This window comes from Bubalus bubalis, chromosome X (assembly GCF_019923935.1).
Source record: "Bubalus bubalis isolate 160015118507 breed Murrah chromosome X, NDDB_SH_1, whole genome shotgun sequence".
In the NCBI taxonomy this organism is placed as follows: domain Eukaryota; kingdom Metazoa; phylum Chordata; class Mammalia; order Artiodactyla; family Bovidae; genus Bubalus; species Bubalus bubalis.
In genome coordinates, this window is record NC_059181.1 from 96,690,925 (window position 1) to 96,714,012 (window position 23,088).

Below are 23,088 nucleotides of genomic sequence, written 5' to 3' on the forward strand. Positions count from 1 at the left end.
CATACCAACCATACCTTTGTCTAGTGAACTTTTCCTCATATCCTTCTATAACTGGCTCCACAACCCTCAACATCTTCTTTGTCTTTAGCTGGAGATGGAATTTAAGGTGATGATGTGGGCCATTTCCAGGAGTTAGTTCTTGTGGACCTCTCCAGTGCATAGAGGAGGTATATATGGTATTAAACCTTTTGGTTTTCTCCTATTAATCTGACTTTTATTATAGGGTGTCTCAGCCAAGAACCTAGAAGGGTAAAGGGAAAAAAATTTTTTTTCATCTACAGGTTATTTGCCACAAAAAATATTCTGATTCGAAAGTTATCCCCCGCCCCACAATAGAATGCCTAGCAACACTACTGTAACTCATGAAAGTGAAAGTGAAGTCGCTCAGTCGTGTCTGACTCTTTGTGACCCCATGGACAGTAGCTTACCAGGCTCCTCTGTCCATGGGATTTTCCAGGCAAGAATACTGGAGTGGGCTGCCATTTCCTTCTCCAGGGAGATCTTCCCAACCCAGGGATCGAACCTGGGTCTCCTGCATTGCAGACAGACGCTTTACCATCTGTGCCACCAGATCCTCTACACTGTAACTCATGAGAGCATGGCAAATCCCATAGAAATCCTGAAGCAAAAAAGGTTAAGAATCACTGCTCTCGAGTTCAACTTTTAGTCTCATTTTCATGAGATTGTACTTAATTCACCTGGATTAGACCTTTGGGTCTTCCCAAACCCTTTAGCCCTCACAGGCAACTTCATACTTTATTCACACATGGCTAGTCATCTATCTCCAAGGTTTGTGTGAGATAATTTATAGACTTACTCATATATTATAAATAAGAGGAACCTATATGACTGCATGGCATTTAATCTACTTATACAGGATATTTTCAAATTCAGGAATATATCTTTCATCTAAAGAATCATTTTTGGTAACTCTGCTGTTGTTATTCAGTCACTAAGTCATGTCCAACTCTTTGAGACCCAGTGGGATGCAGCATGCCAGGCTTCCCTGTCCTTCACTATCTCCCAGAGACTTCTCAAACTTACATCCATTGAGTTGGTGATGCCATCCAACCATCTCATCCTCTGTCACCCACTTCTCCTCCTGCCCATTCCCAACATCAGGGTCTTTTCCAATGAGTCAACTCTTCACATCAGGTGGACAAAGTATTGAAGATTCAGCTTCAGCATCAGTCATTCCAGTGAATATTCAGGGTTGATTTCCTTCAGAATTGACTGGTTTGATCTCCTTGCAATCTGAGGGACTCTCAAGAGTCTTCTCCAACACCATAATTTGAAAGCATCAGTTCTTCTGTGCTCAGCCTTCTTTATGGTCCAACTCTCACATGACTATTGGAAAAACCACAGTTTTGACTATATGGACCTTTGTCACCAAGTGATGTCTCTGTTTTCTAATAAGCTGTCTAGGTTTGTCATAGCTTTCCTTCCAAGAAACAAGCGTCTTTTAATTTCATGGCTGCAGTCACCATCTGCAGTGATTTTAGAGCCCAAGAAAATAAAATTTGTCACTGCTTCTACTCTTTCCTCTTCTATTTGCCATGAAGTGATGGGACTGGATACCATGATCTTAGTTTTTTGAATGTTGAGTTTTAAGTCAGCTTTTTCACTCACCTCTTTCACTTTCATTAAGAGGCTCTTTAGTTCCTCTTCACTTTCTGTCATTAGAGTGGTACCATCTGCATATCTGAAGTTGTTGATATTTCTCCAGGCAATCTTGACTCCAGCTTGTGATTCATCTTGCCTGGCATTTCGCATGATGTACTCGGCATAGAAGTTAAATAGGCTTGGTGACAATATACAGCCTTTTGTACTCCTTCCCCAATTTTAAACCAGTCAGTTGTTCATGTAGGGTTGTAACTGTTGCTTTTGAACCCACATGCAGGTTTCTCAGGTAAAGTGGTCTGGTATTCCCATCTCTTTAAGAATTTTCCGGTTTGTTGTGATCTACACAGTCAAAGGCTTTAGTGTAGTCAATGGACCAGAAGTAGATGTTTTTCTGGAATTCTGTTACTTTCTCTATCATCCAACAAATGGCAACTCTAGCAATCTGAAATATTCATAAAAATCAGGAAGGAAGAAACTAAAAGATCTTCCTATGAAGTCCAATTATATATACTGAAATTCTCACGAAAATGAATACTGCTTCAGTCAGACTCCCACCACCACACCACCCCTCAACCACACAAACATATCCTTAGGACATTAGAACCATTTACTCTTATTTTCTACAGAATTCAAATTAAACTGATTTCTCAAGTCATAAAAGTTTAGAAGTAATAAGTTGAAGTATTTTTGGAGGTTGTGTTGTTAGAAGTAGGCACTGAAAGGAAGGGAGGGGAATGGAAAAGAGACAGAGAGACAAAGATTCAAAACCACAGCATTATTATTGAGCCAGAGAAGTTGAAATACAAGAATTGGCTCTGAAAACAACACAGTGTCATGTACATGGTAGTGTAATTGCTGGTATTTAATTCAATGAACCTGATTAACCTGAAAGTTAAATTATGTCCAATAAGTTTTATTTAAGAGGAAATATAACTATGTTATATCTTTTAGAAGTATTTGTTTCCAAAGAATTAAACTGTAGCCTTTAAATAAATATACTTCAGTTATAACAAATAACACATTTCTTAGCATATGGTAGGAGCTATATATATATCAGGTACTTGTAAATCCATGTCACTTTCTTGTGGCTACCATGCCTACTAATTGACAATTTGAGTGTGTGTGTTTATTTGTAACTGTTGGGGAAAAAATCATTTTTGTAGAATGCTATGTTTTTTATGTTAGTTTCTCAGTCCTGTCTGACTCTTTGCGACCCCATGGACTATAAACCCATCAAACTCCTCTGTCCATGGAATTCTCCAAGCAAGAATACTGGAGTGGGTAGCCATTCCTTCTCCACAGAGGATCTTCCTGACCCAGGGGTCAAGCCCAGTCTTCTGCACTTCAGGCAGATGTTTTTTACCACCTGAGTCACCAGGGAAGCCCATGGAGAATATTACTTGCATATAAATTTCTTTTTAAGCTGTGCTAAGTTGACCATATTTTTCAACTATAAATTAGATCATATAGTCTGATAAAATATTTTTCCAATTCATGAATGTGTGTGGAAGTCTTATGAAAGCATACAAAACAAAATAATCCCCCTTTATTTCAAAGAATAGAATGAGATGAACTTAAGTTTGTCCACAAAAAGTTTTAAAATTTGTATGGAAACACAAAAGATCCAAAATAACCAAAAAAATCTTGAGAAAAAATAACAGAGCCAGAAGCATCATGCTCCCTGATTTCAGACTATTATTACAAAGCTACAATAATCAAAAGAGTATATAACTGACAAAAAAACAGATACATAGATCAATGGAACAGGATAGAAAGCACAGAAATAAACCCACACACTTATGATCAATTAATCTATCACAAAGGAGAATAAACAATGAAGAAAAGTGCCATTCACTGGTGCCATTCTCCCAAATCATCCCACCCTCTCCCTCTCCCATAGAGTCCAAAAGACTGTTCTATACATCAGTGTCTCTTTTGCTGTCTCGCATACAGGGTTATCATTACCATCTTTCTAAATTCCATATATATGCGTTAGTATACTGTATTGGTGTTTTTCTTTCTGGTGGCGGATTCATGTTGATGTATGGCAAAACCAATACAATATTGTAAAGTAATTAGCCTCCAATTAAAATAAATTTAAATTAAAAAAAAATAACTGGTGCCAAGACAACTGGACAACTGCATGTAAAAGAATGAAATTAGAACACCTCCTAACACCATACACAAAAATAAACTCAAAATGGATTTAAGACCTAAATATAAGACTAGGTACTATAAAACGTCTAGAGGAAAACAGGAACACTCTTTAACATAAATCTCAGCAATATTTTTTAGACCCATCTCCTAGAGCAATGGAAGTAAAAACAAAAATAAACAAATAGGACCTAATTGAACTTAAAAGCTTTTGCACAGCAAAGGAAACCATAAACAAAATGAAAAGGCAACCTACTGACTGGGAGAAAATATTGGCAAATGAAGCTATCAACAAGGAATTAATTTCCAAAATATACCAACAGCTCATACAACTTAATAATAATAATAAAAAAAAAAACCAAACAACCAAATCAAAAAATTGACAGAAAACCTAAATAAACATCTCTCCAAAGGAGATAGATGGCCAAAAGTCATACGAAAAGATATTCAATGTCACTAATTATTAGAGAAATGCAAATCAAAATTTCATTCTGACCTCACGCTAGTCAGAATGGCCGTTATGCAAAAGTCTACAAATAATAAATGCTGGAGAGGGTGTGGATTATAAGGAACCCTCTTGCACTTTTGTGGAATGTAAACTATTGCAGCCACAGTATGGAGTTTCCCTAAAAAACCCCAAAATGGAGCTACTGTATGATCTTGCAATCCCATTTCTGGACATAATCTGGAGAAAATTCCAATTTGAAAAGCTATATGTGCCCCAATCAATGTTCATAGCAGCACTATTTTATAATAGTCAAGACATGGAGGGATGTTGCTGGTGGTCCAGTGGCTAAGACTCTGTGCTCACAATGCAGGGGGCCTGGGTTTGATCCCTGGTCAGGGAACTAGGTCCCACATGGTGCAACTAAGAACCAGTGTAGTCAAATTAATTAATTAATTTAAAATGCACATGGAAGCAACCTAAAAGTCCATTGACAGAAGAATGGATAAAAAAATATGTGGTATATATATATATATACATCACATTCATAAATAAATATATATATATATATATATATGAAGGAAATGGCAACCTACTCCAGTACTCTTGCCTAGAAAATCCCATGGATGGAGGAGCCTGGTAGGCTGCAGTCCATGGGGTCGCTAAGAGTCAGACACAACTGAGTGACTTCACTTTCACTTTTCACTTTCATGCATTGGAGAAGGAAACGGCAAACCACTCCAGTGTTCTTGCCTGGAGAATTCCAGGGACGGGGGAGTCTGGTGGGCTGCCATCTATGGGGTCGCACAGACTCGGACACAACTGAAGTGACTTAGCAGCATATATATATATATATATATATATATATATATATGAGGGAATATTACTCAGCCATAAAAAATAATGACGTAATGTGATTTGCAGCAACATGCATAGAAACAGACATTATCATATTAATTGAAATAAGTCAGACAGAAATACAAATATCATATGATATCACTTATATTTGGAATCTAAAAAATGGTACAAATGAACTTATTCACAGAGTTCTGAGAAATAGACTCAGAGACACAGAAAACAAACTTATGGTTACCAAAGAGGAAATTGGAGAGGGCAGAATAAACTAGAAGTATGGTATTAACAGATATACACTATTATATATAAAATAGATAACCAACAAAGACCATCTGTATGACACAGGGAACAATATTCAATATCTTTTAATAACCTATGATGGAAAAGAATCTGAAAAAGAATATATAAAAAACACACACTGAATCACTTTGCTGTATATCTGAAATACAACACTGTAAATTAATTACATTTCAATTAAAAATGTTAAAAAAAAGAAGCCTCATGTAGGTACAAAAACTCATCTTACTACTATACAAAAAATTTTTTAAGAAGATGCAATATTTATAAATCAGTTTCAAATTTAAAAAAACAACAGAAATTTAAAAGCTAAACACATTATCTTTGAATACTAATCATCTTCAACACTAAAATGTCAGTTCAACCACAGGTATTCCAACTTCTGAGAAATTACATAGTTTAATGAAAACAAAAATCCCTCTCATTTCTCTTATTAAATATATATACCATGATTTTCTAGCCAATTATTAATTTTTGAAGGTCATTTAAAAATAGACCTGGAAATATTAAGGAAAGTCATGTGGTTGACTATACAATTCATTATAAAGAAAGAAACAGAAAGTTGTTAAATATGCCCTAAGCATCTTCATAATGAGTATAAGCAAATATCTTGGAAACTTTATTTGAATATAATTTATAAATGCAACGAATATAGTATTTAAAAGTCAATATTCAAAAGATTTGAAATAAGGTTACAATTTTGAAAAAAAAAAAGTTAAGGCTATCCAAAATACAAGTATTTGGGACGTGTTCTGTATGTAAACCCTTACCAACTACAAAATTTCCTTAAGTGAAAGTGTATCCTTCAACAATTTACTTTAGCATAACTTCCTCAAAGATTTGGTTTGAGTTAGATTAGTTACTTCTGTTGAGGGTAATTCAAAAAGAAGTGAATGACTACTTGAAGGAACACACTGCTATGTTCCCTTCCAGGATTTGGAAGTTGCTCCTGCAAATGAGGGTCTTGGAGCATAAGCTTCATTAACTTCATGGTAAATTTACCTCTGAGGGAGGTAATCCTTCACATGTCCAGAAAGTAAGTAATGAGAGATTTAAATGAACTGTGCAGAATGATTTATTATTGTGTGTGTATACAGAATTAGCCAAACTCTGAGGATTGAGTTCACAGTCCTTTAGACTGCCTCATCTTCTCACAATTTCTGACACCAACTACAAGGAGTTAGTCTAACTACTATTGAAAAGAAGCAGACCCCAAATGGAGTCACTTGTAAGAGCCACCTAGACTTAATACTTAACTGAATTTCAGTTTCAGACTCTCTCAAGAGAAGAATATTAAACCAACCAGTATGGAACTTCGTGATCAGCATAATAAAATCCCTGTTATTCCCTTCCCCCCAAAAGAAGATGAAATGACCTGAAATAATCCATTTATTTTTCATTTATTTTTATTTTTTTCTAATAACCTTCTTGTCCTGCCCAGTTTCTGCCAATAAACACCTAACATTTGGTCCTTCTCAGAGTGCCTTCCTGCTTGCTAGGTGGGATGCTGCATAAAGCCAATTACAGTTACAAAATTACTCGGTTGAATTTTGTTTTTAACACTAGAAAGTTGAAGATCACTGAGTCCCAAGACTACCCCTCACTTTTGACACCAAATTGCAAGCTCAGGGAACTTTACAAGTTCAGTTCAATTCAGTTCAGTCGCTCAGTCGTGTCTGATTCTTTGCGACCCCATGAATCACAGCACGTCAGGGCTTGCTGTCCATCTCCCGGAGTTCACACAGACTCACGTCCATCAGTGAGTCAGTGATGCCATCCAGCCACCTCATCCTCTGTCGTCCCCTTCTCCTCCTGCCCCCAATCCCTCCCAGCATCAGAGACTTTTCCAATGAGTCAACTCTTCACATGAGGTGGCCAAAGTACTGGAGTTTCAGCTTTAGCATCAGTCCTTTCAAAGAAAACCCAGGGCTGATCTCCTTCAGAATGGACTGGTTGGATCTCCTTGCAGTCCAAGGGACTCTCAAGAGTCTTTTCCAACACCACAGTTAAAAAATCAATTCTTTGGCACTGAGCTTTCTTTACAGTCCAACTCTCACATCCATACATGACCACTGGAAAAACCATAGACTTGACTAGACGGACCTTTGTTGGCAAAGTAATGTCTCTGCTTTTCAATATGCTATCTAGGTTGGTCAAGACTTTCCTTCCAAGGAGTAAGTGTCTTTTAATTTCATGGCTGATGTCAACATCTGCAGTGATTTTGGAGCCCCAAAAAATAAAGTCTGACACTGTTTCCACTGTTTCCCCATCTATTTCCCATGAACTGATGGGACCAGATGCCATGATCTTCATTTTCTGAATGTTGAGCTTTAAGCCAACTTTTTAACTCTCCACTTTCACCTTCATCAAGAGGCTTTTTAGTTCCTCTTCACTTTCTCCCATAAGGGTGGTGTCATCTGCATATCTGAGGTTATTGATATTTCTCCCGGCAATCTTCATTCCAGCTTGTGTTTCTTCCAGTCCAGCATTTCTCATGATGTACTCTGCATATAAGTTGAATAAGCAAGGTGACAATACACAGCCTTGACATACTCCTTTTCCTATTTGGAACCAGTCTGTTGTTCCATGTCCAGTTCTAACTGTTGCTTCCTGACCTGCATATAGGTTTCTCAAGAGGCAGGTCAGGTGGTCTGGGATTCCCATCTCTTTCAGAATTTTCCACAGTTTATTGTGATCCACACAGTCAAAGGCTTTGGCATAGTCAATAAAGTAGAAATACATATTTTTCTGGAATTCTCTTGCTTTTTCGAAGATCAAGCAGATGTTGGCAATTTGATCTCTGTTTCCTCTGCCTTTCTAAAACCAGCTTGAACATCTGGAAGTTCATGGTTCATGTACTGCTGAAGCCTGGCTTGGAGAATTTTGAGCATTACTTTACTAGCGTGTGAGATGAGTGCAATTGTGAGGTAGTTTGAGCATTCTTTGGCATTCCCTTTCTTTGGGATTGGAATGAAAACTGACCTTTTCCAGTCCTGTAGCCACTGCTGAGTTTTCCAAATTTGCTGGCATATTGAGTGCAGCACTTTCACAGCATCATCTTTCAGGATTTGGAATAGCTCAACTGGAATTCCATCACCTCCACCAGCTTTGTTCATAGTGATGCTTTCTAAGGCCCACTTGACTTCACATTCCAGGTTGTCTGGCTCTAGGTGAGTGATCATACCATCATGATTATCTGGGTCATGAAGATCTTTTCTGTACAGTTCTTCTGTGTATTCTTGCCACCTCTTCTTAATATCTTCTGCTTCTGTTAGGGCCATACAATTTCTGTCCTTTATCAAGCCCATCTTTGCATGAAATGTTCCCTTGGTATCTTTAATTTTCTTGAAGAGATCTCTAGTCTTTCCCATTCTGTTGTTTTCCTCTATTTCTTTGCATTGATCGCTAAGGAAGGCTTTCTTATCTCTTCTTGCTATTCTTTGGAATTCTGCATTCAGATGCTTATATCTTCCCTTTTCTCCTTTGCTTTTCGCTTCTCTTCTTTTCACAGCTATTTGTAAGGCCTCCCCAGACAGTCATTTTGCTCTTTTGCATGTCTTTTCCATGGGGATGGTCTTGATCCCTATCTCCTGTACAATGTCACGAACCTCTGTCCATAGTTCATCAGGCACTCTATCTATCAGATCTAGTCCCTTAAATCTATTTCTCACTTCCAGTGTATAATAATAAGGGATTTGATTTCAGTCATACCTGAATGGTCAAGTGGTTTTCCCTACTTTCTTCAATTTAAGTCTGAATTTGGTAATAAGGAGTTCACGATCTGAGCCACAGTCAGCTCCTGTTCTTGTTTTTGCTGACTGTATAGAGCTTCTCCATCTTTGGCTGCAAAGAATATAATCAATCTGATTTAGGTGTTGACCATCTGGTGATGTCCATGTCTAGAGTCTTCTCTTGTGTTGTTGGAAGAGGGTGTTTGCTATGACCAGTGCATTTTCTTGGCAAAACTCTATTAGTCTCTGCCCTGCTTCTTTCCATATTCCAAGGCCAAATTTGCCTGTTACTCCAGGTGTTTCTTGACTTCCTACTTTTGCATTCCAGTCCCCTATAATGAAAAGGACATCTTTTTGGGATGTTAGTTCTAAAAGGTCTTGTAGGTCTTCATAGAACCGTTTAACTTTAGCTTCTTCAGCGTTACTGGTTGGGGCATAGACTTGGATTACTGTGATGTTGAATGTTTTCCCTTGGAAACAAACCGAGATCATTCTGTTGTTTTTGAGATTGCATCCAAGTACTGCATTTCGGACACTTTTGTTGACCATGATGGCTACTCCATTTCTTCTGAGGGATTCCTGCCTACAGTAGTAGATATAATGGTCATCTGAGTTAAATTCACCTATTCAGTCCATTTTACTTTGCTGATTCCTAGAATGTTGACGTTCACTCTTGCCATCTCCTGTTTGACCACTTCCAATTTGCCTTGATTCATGGACCTGACATTCCAGGTTCTTATGCAATATTGGTCTTTATAGCATCAGACCTTGCTTCTATCACCAGTCACATCCACAACTGGGTATTGTTTTTGCTTTGGCTCCATCCCTTCATTCTTTCTGGAGTTATTTCTTCACTGATCTCCAGTAGCACTGGAGAAGGCAATGGCACCCCACTCTAGTACTTTGCCTGGAAAATCCTGTGGATGGAGGAGCCTGGTGGGCTGCAGTCCATGGGGTCATGAAGAGTTGGACACAACTGAGCAACTTCACTTTTACTTTTCACTTTCATGCATTGGAGAAGGAAATGGCAAACCACTTCAGTGTTCTTGCCAGGAGAATCCCAGGGACGGGGGAGCCTGGTGAATGCCGTCTATGGGGTCACACAGAGTCGGACATGACTGAAGTGACTTAGCAGCAGTAGCAGCAGCAGCATATTGGGCACCTACTGACCTGGGGAGTTTCTCTTTCAGTATCCTATCATTTTGCCTTTTCATACTGTTCATGGGGTTCTCAAGGCAAGAATACTGAAGTGGTTTGCCATTCCCTTCTCCAGTGGACCACATTCTGTCAAACCTCTCCACCATGACCCGCCTGTCTTGGGTGGCCCCAGGGCATGGCTTAGTTTCTTTGAGTTAGACAAGGCTGTGTTCCTAGTGTGATTAGATTGACTAGTTTTCTGTGATTATGGTTTCAGTGTGTCTGCCCTCTGATGACCTCTTGCAACACCTACCATCTTACTTGGATTTCTCTTACCTTGGGCGTGGGGTATCTCTTCACGGCTGCTCCAGCAAAGCGCAGCCACTGCTCCTTACCTTGGATGATGGGTATCTCCTCACCACCGCCCCTCCCGACCTTGAACGTGGATAATTCACTACAAAGACTCATAGTGCTCCCTGAGGGCTATTATACTCACGTGCTCAGTCACTTTAGTCGTGTCGGACTCTTTGCAACCCCATGCACTATAGCCCACCAGGTTCCTTTGTCTATGGGACTCTCCAGTCAAGAATACTAGAGTGGGTTGCTGTGCCCTTCTCCAGGGAATCTTCCCAATCCAGGAATCAAATCAGTGTCTCTTGAGTCTCCTATATTACAGGTGAATTCATTACTGCTGAGCCATCTGGGAAGCCCATTATACTCACAGTTACGGTTTATTATGGTAAAGTGGCACAGTTCCAATGGAAGAGACTCATAGGAAAGGGTATGGGAGGACTCCACATGCAAGACCTCCACTGTCCCCAGGATGTATTAATATTACCTTCCCAGTGTACATGTGGTTTGTTTCTGGAGATTTTTATTAGGGATTCATTGCATAGGCATGACTGACTGATTGATTGCCTATGTGGTTGAACTCAATTTCTAGTACCCTCCTCCTGTCCCAAGAGATCAGCTGATACCACTTGGTCTGATGGGCTCATTATAAGTTGCCTCAGTAGCATAAACTATCAGGTGTAGTTAAGGAGCCCATTATGAATAACAGACACTCCTGTTGATGCAAAAACTCAGCTTCTCTGTACACTGGAGCCAAATCAAATCTCAGAGACAGCATTTTGGGTGAAATAGAAAAGGATAGCTTTATTGCTTTGTCAGGCAAAGGGGGCACAGCGAGCTCATGCCCTCAAAACCATTCCCCAACTTGAGGAAGATAGTGACGTTTTATAGTAAAAGAGGGCGTGATCAGCTCCTGGACATTCTTCTGATGGGTTGGTGGTGAAGTGAGTGAGTGAGTGAAGTCACTCAGTAATGTCCGACTCTTTGCAACCCCGTGGTTTATAGCCCACCAGGCTCCTCCATCCATGGGATTCTTCAAGCAGGAATACTAGAGTGGGTTGCCATTTCCTTCTCCAGGGGATCTTCCCACCCAGGGATCGAACCCAGGTCTCCCGTATTGCAGGCAGACACTTTAACCTCTGAGCCACCAGGGAGTCAATATCATCAACCTTCAGGTTTAACTGGTCTGGAGTCTACATCCTTGTGGGCAGCATACCATGACTTCTCTCATACCTGGGCATTTCAGAATCTACAAAATAGCTCCAAGATATTGTTGTGTGTGTCCATTGATGGGGAAACAGGACCTTGCCCCACAGCAGCCTCAGACAGTTTCTTTCTCCCTGGTCCCATAGCCTCTCATTTCTGTAATTAACAACTACTTGAATCTGCTTATTGGAAATCAAGGAAAGTCATGGATGCTGAATGAAGGCTGTTTCCTAATATCTAAGAAATGAGGAACACAAAAGCCTTGTACCCAGGGGCCCCCACAGGCCCTACATGGTATCACTATCACTCAGAAAGTTCCAAGGACTTGACATTATGTCCCAGGAACCAGAAATAAAGTCCACTCCTTTCTTTGGACAAAGATAAATCTTCACCACACACTGTAAATAACACTGATGTACTCTTTAGTGTACTTCTTTTTTTTTTTTAGAAATTATAATCTTGAATTTTTTTTGTTACTATGTTTTTTTTAATTAACTTATTTTAATTGGAGGCTGCTTACTTTACAATATTATAGTGGATTTTGCAATACATTGACACGAATCAGCCATGGGTTGAAGTACTCTTTAGTGTACTTCTAATTTTACTTTTATTAATAGGTCACCATGGTTCCCCACCATTGTTTTCTTTTCTTTCTTTCTTTTTTTTTTTCTTGCAGGCTTAATAAATTCCTCATCTGATTCATTGTTGCCAAGTAGTTTGAGGAGATATCATTTTGTCAATATGATTTAGGTCATCTCGGCAAAATGTGGCAATTTAAAACTGTGACAAATGTCGGAACTGGTTGAATTGATTTTATTTTTGTATTAACTATTTCAAATGACAGTGACACATTTAAAAATAAATTTAAGGTAAGAAAGGAATGGACTGGTTAGTGTATCTAGACTAACTAGAGTAACTACAGTATCTTGCAAGGAGTATCTTGCTTTAACAATACCTAGAAACAGAATGTTAGAAAGTACACTCATGAGTTTTTGAATTTCCATTATATATGTGTGTGTGTATATATGTATATGTGTGTATATATATATATATATATCTTTTGTTGAGTTTCTAACTCTGATCACTCATTAGTATATTTCTCTTTTAATTCTTTGACTACGTTTGTAATAACACCTTTGAAGCCTTCTCCATTTTACTCAACATGTAGACCCATTCTGAAGCATTTTCTATTGACTGTATTTTTTTCCTGAACATGAGTTACACTTTCCTGTCTCTTTGCATATCTATAATTTTATTTAATTGGATAGTACAGATAATACATTATGATGATTCTGGATTATTTGTATTCTGAAGTTTGTATTGTTCTCATAGGCAGTTAATTTGCAAGAATTCCAACTGTAAACTGTCTCCTCCACAGAATGTAACCCTAATATATTTACTTAATTCTTAAGATTTCCTGCTACTGCTGTTTTTACCCCAACTTTCTGAAAGTTTCACCTGCACCTGTATATCTTGATGGTCAGCCAAAGAGTTGGGCACAGATATTGGGGTAAATCTCTATTCATGATTTATAGGTCACCATGGTTCTCCACCATTTTTTTTTCTTTCAGGCTTATAAATTCCTCATCTTCTTCATAGTTGCCACGTAGTGTGAGGGGAGATTATTTTGTCAATATGATTTAGGTCATAAGTTCTCTTACTTATGAGGTTTATCCCTAAACTTCTCTGCCATCCTCAGGTTCTGTCCTCTGATACCTCAAGCCAGGAACACTTCAGTTTTCTGCCCATTTGAACAGGTTTGGGGACACAGTCAGATGAAAAAAAAAAAAAAAACACAGCAAATTCACAAACATCACAAACAGCCCAAAACCTCATCATTTTTCCACCAGATGCATTGATGTCTCCCTTGCACATGCGTAGCTTAGCATTCAACCAGCTAAGCAGGGAGTTTATGTTCAGACTGTGTGTTTCATCCATTTTGCAATTTTCTTTCTTCCAAAATATCCCCCTTAAATTTACAGTTGCTTTCCCAGTTTTGAACTGTACTCTGGTATCATAATGCTGATTTTTTTTTTTTTTTTTTTTTTTTTTTTTTGCTGTTATAGTGGTAAGAACTCCTAGAAAAGAAAGCCGTGGACTTGTAATTCTGCCTGCTTGAACTGCAGTTTATCAAGAGCAAATTTTCCTCTTTCTTCTGTCTGCTTTTGGACACCTTCCAATACTTTCAAATGTTGGGAATATATACTCTAGATTTTATAATTATTAACTGCACAAGGTTTCACATAACCACTTCACTTTGCAGTCATTAATGAAAGCACATCAATAGAACAGCATTTTGGAAAGAATCTAAAAAGCATTGGTGGGCTTACTGTAGTCCTTAGGAATTTTGATAGCAAACAGACAATTGGATTTTTTTCTTCATTTTCACTTATTGGCATTGCATGGACAGAATTTCAAGTCTAAGTTTGATTTTTTTTTTCCACAGCCACAGAAATAGCCAATTGCTAAACCATTGATTAGATTATCCCAGAGACAATCTCATGGATATTAAGAAGGTAGAAATCCCCTATCTCCCAAAAGAGTTGATCATATAAATTCCATTAAAAACTCGATTTAGTAATGTGTACTGTGTATATCAAAAAGCAATTACATGACTCAGCATCTAATCAGCATTTCTGAAAAATATTAACTTGACTGAATTCTTTGGTTAAGATTATAAAGAAATTCTACCAATTTTTGATCTACACATAGAGAAGATTACATACAAATGTAATATTCTACTTTATAAAACTGGGTTCAAAAGATGATTCTCTTAGAATTTGAGAATGGTATTTTATATTTTCCTTTCTTGTAAAAATCAGGATTAATTTAGAAAGCTAAGTGAGGAAAAAAAAAGATTTCAATTCAGAACAAATTCCCTTAACTGATCCAGATGTATGTATCAAAGTGAAGTTACTCTCAGAAGAGACATTAGTTTAATGTTCATATTTTCCAAAACACACACACATGCATACACATACACACACACACACGGCATCTCTCGATGTTCAAAAACTCTGGTTTTCAAAAGTCATTGATTTCACTTATGTCCAAGAGTACCATGGACTAAATAAATAAGCACATGCCAAGTCTCCAGGTGGGTAACAATTCAAAGATCATTCTTTAACATTTCAGAAAAATAATACTGAGCACCTCTTTACAAAGAATGTCTCCCCACAATAGAAATTTAAGTGCAGATTACAAACAGAGCAACTGTGAAGAAGCACATAGTTCAACCCCTTGTCCGCTAATCAGAAAGGCAGGCTGTATGATAAAATCAACTTTATGTGAGGACCAGAATTACCATTTGTGACCAGACTATGGGCAGTTAAAAGATAAGACCATATAACCTTCCCTTGATTCTAGTGTTTCCTTGGAATTTCTGCAAAAAGCACTTTCCCTTTTGTGTTGTTTCCTTTTTCAGACTTTTTTCTCCACACAGCCGAAGAATTTTGGTAAGAAGGGATATAAAGAAAAGTTAGAAGGGAAAAAAGAAATAAGCAATATTTTGAAATAGAAAAAAAATCTAGATTCTATTTTGCTTTATTTTACAATAACATGCAATTCAATAAAGTAAAATACCTTCTCAGAATTTCCTGCAGTTGACACAGAAATAACAAGACCATGTCCATGTGGAGTGATTTTTAAGCACAAATCAAAAGTCATAGTTCCATGATACTTTACAAAGTAAACCTACTTACGTGCATACCACTCATGTCAATAAATAGAAAATTCACAGCTTTACAGAGGCCCCATCATAACCCCTCCCAATTCCTTCTTCCCTAAAGGTGACTACTGTCCAAGTTTTGCCTGTTTTTTACTTTTATATAAAAGAAGTAATAAAATATGCATTGTTACCTGACATCTCTTGCTCAGTATTTGGTTTTGTGACACATTCATGCTGTTGCATGTATAAGTAGTATGTTTATTGTCTTCGCTGTGTAGTATTCCATTTTATGACTATGTTAGAATTTATTGGTTTTATTGTTAGTGAATATTTTAGATGCACTCAGTTTTGTCTTTTTCAAGCAGATGTTGCTATGAACATCCTTATACATGTATCCTGGTGAACATATGTACTAATCTATAGGGTGCATACTTGGGAATAAAATTGCTGTATCATAGTGTAGTCTCATGTTTATCTTTAGTAGATACTTCCATTTGGGGCAATTTTAGGTGATTCTTGATAGGTTCTTAGGGAATGATTTGGATCTGATAAATACCGTAAAAATCCTTCACCAAGACAGTTACAAACATTCTCAGAGATTCAGGAAGCATGAACAGAATAGTGAATGTGATTCACATCCATTCATTTAACAAGCTTTTGGTAAGCAATTTAATATTAATATGTCAAACACTATGTTGAGTGTTAGTTTCTCAGTCTTATCTGACTCTTTGTGACTTCATAGACTATAGCCCACCAGGCTCCTTTGTCCATGGAATTCTCCAGGCAAGGATACTGGAGTGGGTTACCATTCCCTTCTCCAGGGGATCTTCCCAACCCAAGGATCGAACCTGGGTCTCTTGCATTGAAGGCAGATTCTTTACTGTCTTAGCCATCCAGGAAGCAGAAAACAGGTAGGCAATGTAAGCAGAGAGAGAAACACTGTGTTAGGCATTGGTATTACCGCATTAAACAAATCAGTCTCCGTTCCCATCAAACAATTTTACAGTTCCCTTTATTAAAATCATTTGCACTTAGCATAAGACATAGGAGAAAATTTTTGTGACCTTGTGTTAAGAAATAAATTAGAACTGATGGCAAAACCAATACAATATTGTAAAGTTTAAAAATAAAATAAAATAAGAAAACAAAAAAAATAAACTATACATATTCTTTTGCTCTTTAAAAAAAGAAAGAAAGAAAGAAAGAAATTATCCACCCACCCCTGCCTCACATTCATATGTCAAAACCTTAACCCCTAGAATCTCAGAATGCAACTACATTTAGAGATAGGGCCTTTAAAAATGTAATTAAGGTAAAATGAGGTCAAATGGGTGGTTGCTAACCTAATATGACTAACATCCTTATAAGAGTTAGAAGAGATTAGGGTAGATATGTGTGTACACAGAGGAAAGACCATGTGAAGATACACTGAGAAGGCACCATCTGTAAGTCAAACAGAGAGGCCTCAGAAGAAAACCAATCTGCTGACGCTTTGATCTTGAATTTCTAGCCTCCAGTGCCATGAGAAAATAAATTTATATTCTTTAACCCACACAGTCTGTGATATTTTGTTATGGTAGGTCTATAAAACTAACACACCTTGGGTTAGGCAAATAATTTTTAGATATGACAGTAAAAGTATGATGCATAAAAAAAATTCATAAACTAAATGTAGTAAAACTTTAAAATGCTTGCTCTGCAAAACATTGTTAATAGAAAGCAAGCCACATGATGGGAGAGAATATTTGCAAACTGCATCTTTGATGAGGGAATTATATTAAGTATATATAAAGATTTATTAAAACTTAGTAATGAGAAAACTAAATCCTAATAATAGGCAAAACTTTTGAAGAGACACTTCAGCAAAGATATACAGTAACATAAAAGCATATGTAAACATGCTTGTCATAATTAGTCATTATGGAGATTCAAATTGAAACCACACCTATTATAATGGCTAACCTTTAAAAGACTGGCCATACCAAATGCTGGTGAGGATCTGGAAGAACTGAAATCCTCATACACTGCTGGTGGGAATGCAAAACAGTAGAGCCATGTTGGAATACAGTTTGGCAGTTTTCTTATAAATATACACTTACCATACAACTAAGCAGTTCCACTCTTAGGCTTCTGTCCAAGTGAAATGAAAACCTGCATCTGCATAAAAACCTATGTTAGAATGCTCACAGCAACTTTATCCATAATTACTCATAACTGGAAACAACCTATATGTCTCTCACCGGGGAGAAGATAAACAGATTGTGGTATATCCATACAATGGAACACTAATCAACAATAAAAAAGAATGAACTTCTGATACCTGCAACAACATGGATGTGTCTCAAATTCATTATACTGAGTGATACATGTATATTGTGTGATTACATTTACATGCTGGCTATTTTAGAAAAGGCAAAACTATAAGACTGTAGAACAGATCAGTGGTTGACAGGGAATAAGGGTTTGACTACAAAGATGACAAATATTAATAAAAGATTTTTGAATGAGAAGGGGAGAAGGTAGTAATGTAATTGTTCTGTATCTTGATTATAGTGGTAGTGGTTGCATGACTCAGAACAGTCAACAAAGAGGGTGAATTTTATTGTATATAAATAAAATATAAATGACACACACACACAAAAGATGTACTCAGATATCACATACAGTCAAACACCATCATTCCCCCTGAAAAAAGCCACTTACCCAGTTTTCTAAAAGTAGAGATAAGTTCAAGGATGAATAAGAGTAAGGCAAAAGATACCTTGATGTGAATGGAGAAATAGAAAGAGTGTATTATTGCAAACAAGTGATGCTGAAGAAGTAGTTAGGAATGAATTTATGGAGGGTCTTTTTGCTGTTGTTGTTCAGTTGCTCAGCCGTATCTGACTCTTTGTAATCCCATGGACTGCACCACACCAGCCTTCCCTGTCTTTCACTGTATCCCAGAGCTTGCTCAAACTAATGTCCATTGAGTCAGTGAAGCCATCCAAACATCTCGTCCTCTGTTGTTCCCTTCTACTCCTGCCCTCGATCTTTCCCAGCATCAGGGTGTTTTCTAACGAGTCAGCTCTTTGCACCAGGTGGCCATAGTATTGGAGCTTCAACTTTAGCATCAGTCCTTCCAATGAATATTCAGGATTGATTTCCTTTAGGATTAACTGGTTTGATATCCTTGAAATCTAAGGGACTCTCAAGATCTTCCCCAACACCACAGTTCAAAAGCATCAATTCTTTGGTGCTCAGCCTTCTTTAGGGTCCAGGTCTCACATCCATACATGACTACTGGACAAACGATAGCTTTGATTAGATGGACTTTAGTTGGCAAAGGAATGTCTCTGCTTTTTAATACACTAAGTCGGTCATAGCTTTTCTTCCAAGAAGCAAGCGTTTTTTAATTTCATGGCTGCAGTCACTGTCCCTAGTGATTTTGGAGCCCAAGAAAATAAAGTCTGTCATCGTTTTCATTGTTTCCCTATTTGCCATGAAGTGATGGGACTGGAGCCATGATCTTGTATGTTCTGACAAAGGATTTTGAGCTTGTACTGCAAGGTATGGGAGCCATTGAATGGTTTCGAGAAAGAGCAGGGTATGCTCATCTTTTATTAACAGATAAATCAGTCTGGCTATGATGTAGAAAGATCAGTCTGGCTGACTTGTAGAAAGATTGAAAGCACAGAGATCAGTTGGAAGGTGTTTGTGGTAGTCCAAGTGAGACATGAAAAAAAAATCCTGCTCTCAGGCAGCTATAATAGGAATATTAAGTAGGGAGAGGTTTCTAAGCCCTGTGAGGTGTGAGTACATAAGCTTAAGAGAGCTAGAAGGGAAGTAATGACCTCAGAAAAGGATCTTTTAACTTTAGAGGACTTTAGAGTATCTTCTGCTTACTGTCTTGATTTAGTCATAAAGGAGAGAATCACTATTGCTTGACCCTATTCTAATATTCATGATATGAATACACATGAATCTCAGACAATTTTTTAAATTGCATGACCTCACATGGTTTTTAGATGTTTCAATGAAATCCAGATGCCAACTGAATTAGTATTAGTGTTAGTTCCTCAGCTCAATTGTGTCCAACTCTGTGACCCAACCCCTTGGTCTGGGGTTCACCAGGCTCTTCTGTCCATGGGATTCTCCAGGCAAGAATACTGGAGTGGGTTGCCATTTCCTTCTCCAACTTAATAACATTTATTAAATGACCTATAATTAGGATGACCATATATCCAGTTTGACTAAGAAATAGCCCCTATTTCATGAACTCCTAGAATAAGTATTCTAGTATTAATTACAGTGCTTCTTTTAATTCTCAAAAGTACCTTGGTTTTGATGGTAAAATTTATGATCACTCTAGCCTATAGAAGCTTCCCCATTTGACTATTCTTCAAGGGTGAAAAGGAGGAAACAAATATGTCAATATCTCAATTTTTTTAATATAAATCAAGAGATTTTTTTTTTCATCTGCAAAGTCTTATCAAGAAGGAAAACAGAATGGAAAGTTGTATAACCTGAACAAAAATGCAATAATTTAAATATAATTTAATCATTTAATTATATATATGTGTGTATGTACATAAACACCCAATTAATGGACTTGATCCTCAAATAATTACTGAGTTCTTCCCATTTACTTTCTCCTCCTGTGTATTAAATTTTGTGCAAAACTTAAAACCTTTCTATTCCTTGGTACTTAAAACTTTCAACAGAGTGCCCCAAGGCCTTGAAGGGAATTAGGAGGTTGTTAGTGGTTGCGAGATCCCTGACTGTTCTCCGCTCAGAGAGTCATCCTTCATTCTGTCTTCTATAATCCTGTGAGAAGCCAAAACAAGCTTGCTCAGTAGGGTTCCTTGTGAAATATCAAGAATTCTGCACCAAATCATCACCTCACCCATGCTAGGTCCACACAGGGCAGACTGAAGAGAAAAGAAGCATAACAACTTTGTTTAGTGGCACACTGTTCTGTCACATCAAGATTGGTTTTGATACACCCCAAACTCTGTTTTCACACTCTGACTATAATGGCAAAATATAATTCTGGCCTGTGTAAGCCAATATAAAAGTGATGGAGAAATAGAGGACTGAGGCAGAGAAGATTGGAAGAAAATGAAATTGTATTTTATTATTTCTATCCATCCTACTTCCATAAAGGACTTGAGATAATAAAACAAATAAGCAGTTGTAATGAATTATAATCATTGTTAACAATAATCAAATGAGGAGTAGCCATTATGTTGCCCCCCCTTTTTTTACTTCTTTTGCTTGATCTTTAGTTTTAAAATAAATCAAGAGTCCTGCAAAAATTCTTCACAGGTTCACAGCTTGAATAAGATACTAACTCAAGATTAATACTTGGCTCTTTTATCTTTGTAACAGTCTGATGCCTTCAAGCTTTCTAAAATGAAATTGAATTTGAATAAGGATAGCACTCCTGAGGTCTGTAAATTGCCAATTCTCAAAAGGTTCCTTCTCTGTGGCTCAGACAGTAAAAGTGTACCTACAATGCGGGAGACTGGGGTTCAATCCCTTAGTTGGGAAAATCTCCTGGAGAAGGAAATGGCAACGCACTCCAGTATTCCTGCCTGGAAAATCCCATGGACAGAGGAGCGTGGTAGGCTATAGTCCATGGGGTCGCAAAGAGTGGACACAACTGAGCAACTTCACTCACTCACTCACTCATTCTCTGTATTCCATATTCTCTTTCTAAAGCCTATACAACAGATAATATAGACTCAATTCTAAGTAGAAGATGTTACATGCATGTCAAAATTTTTATTTTTAAAGAAACTGATGTGCACTTCAATTTCATTAAATCTGAAAGATATCTACATAAAATTTATCCACAGATGATGTTTTGTCATGGTCAGTGTGGGCTTTTGCAAAGAGGTAAAGAAAAAGGCTCCCTTCATCTTTCCTTACCCTCAGTTAGGGCCCAGAATAGGTACTGAATCAGTTACCAACAGCATCTGTTCTATTATTTATTATGTTACATTGTAATTTATCTGTTTTTCTATCTATCTCCCCCACTAGACTCCATGAACTGCTTGAGGATAACAGTTTTTTCCCATTCATCTGTATTTCTCTGGCACCTAGCATGAAAGGAATTCAGTAACGTGTTGAATAAATGAATAGGCTCTCATTTTAATTTTGTTAGAGGCCATCTACTTAACACTATGCCTCTTGCATTGTAAGTATTCAATAAATGTTAAGTGTTATTTGCTATAATGGGGTCAGATGGAGCTGTACTGAAGCAAATTCCTACTGGCTGCTAAATTTTCAGGAATTTTGCAAGTTGGTTGTTAAATTGTTGGTAGAAGTAGCCATGGTGGGAGAATTCACACTGTGGAAACTGGCAAATGCCACAGCTCAGCATACAGAACCTCTCCGCCCAGGTATGCAGTTAAACATTTACCAGCACACCACTGAAGTCAGATAACATACTACCCTGGAGCTTGAATCTCTCTAAATGTTATTAATGTGCACATACGATAAAGTGTGCATGTGGTATTTGTGGGATTTAGAAGAGAGAAGGAAAAGGGAAAGGGAACATAGGGGAAAGAGAGGTAGTCCACCAGCGACTGAGTGAAGTTCCAAATCCAACCTCCCATAACTGCTTACCTCTCTCAGAGGATATCCTTTGCAACGTCTATGACACAGAGTTTCCTGATGGAAAATATTCCTTATTTTTGGCCAAAAAGAAAGAATTGGCTGATGATCTCAATTTAATGTCAACCATTATCATCCTTCAGAAAAACTTCAAATGTTGTGACACCAACAATATAAAGATTTTCTAACCATTGAAGTTTTCCATGATGAAGTAGGTTGGCTTAAAATGTTGGGAGTTTTCTATGCAAATTAGGAATGTTCACAGTGAAACTAGATGAAAATCTGCAGAGATACTGCAGAGTGAATTCTCTCTAGCTGATTCCCTGGCACTGTGCTTCTCAAAGTCTGATCTACAGACTTCTTGGGATGCACCCCAGACCTAGTGACTGAGGACCTGCATTTTAATAAGCACCTCAGGTTATTCATATGAAAATTAAAATTTGAGAAGGCTTTGCTCTAGATCACCTCTAAGGTCATGGCTAACTCTGGGATTCCATGCCTCTATTGTCATTTGATAAAGAGATACAAATCATGCTTATAATATTTGGAAGGAAATAGAATGACAGAATGAAACAATTTGACACTAAACTCCAGATACAAGTTCCAAAATAATCTCAACATACTTAATGATAGGTGAAAATCAGCAAGATGAAATTCAAAAGGCAAAGTATGAAATTTACATTTAGACAAATTCCTAAAACAAGAGAGTCAGGCAAATCCACAGGACTAAGGACTGCCAAGGCATCCAGGTGACTGACAGAGTCAAATCCTTCTGTCCTAGATTCTGAGCTCTATTCATGTGCTTTCATGGGTTTATATTACTCTGAGTTCTCTGAAGACACTGCAGGAATATGCAATGACTTTCTGAACTAGACCATTTAGTAAGACCCTTTTAGTTACAACATCTGCTTCTTTTGGGCTCTCCCCATCTCCCACTGGACCTGGAGCAATGCTATTGACTAATAATAATTATTAATAGCATTTTAGATTGTACCCTTGTTTCTACTTCCTTCCAGCGACTA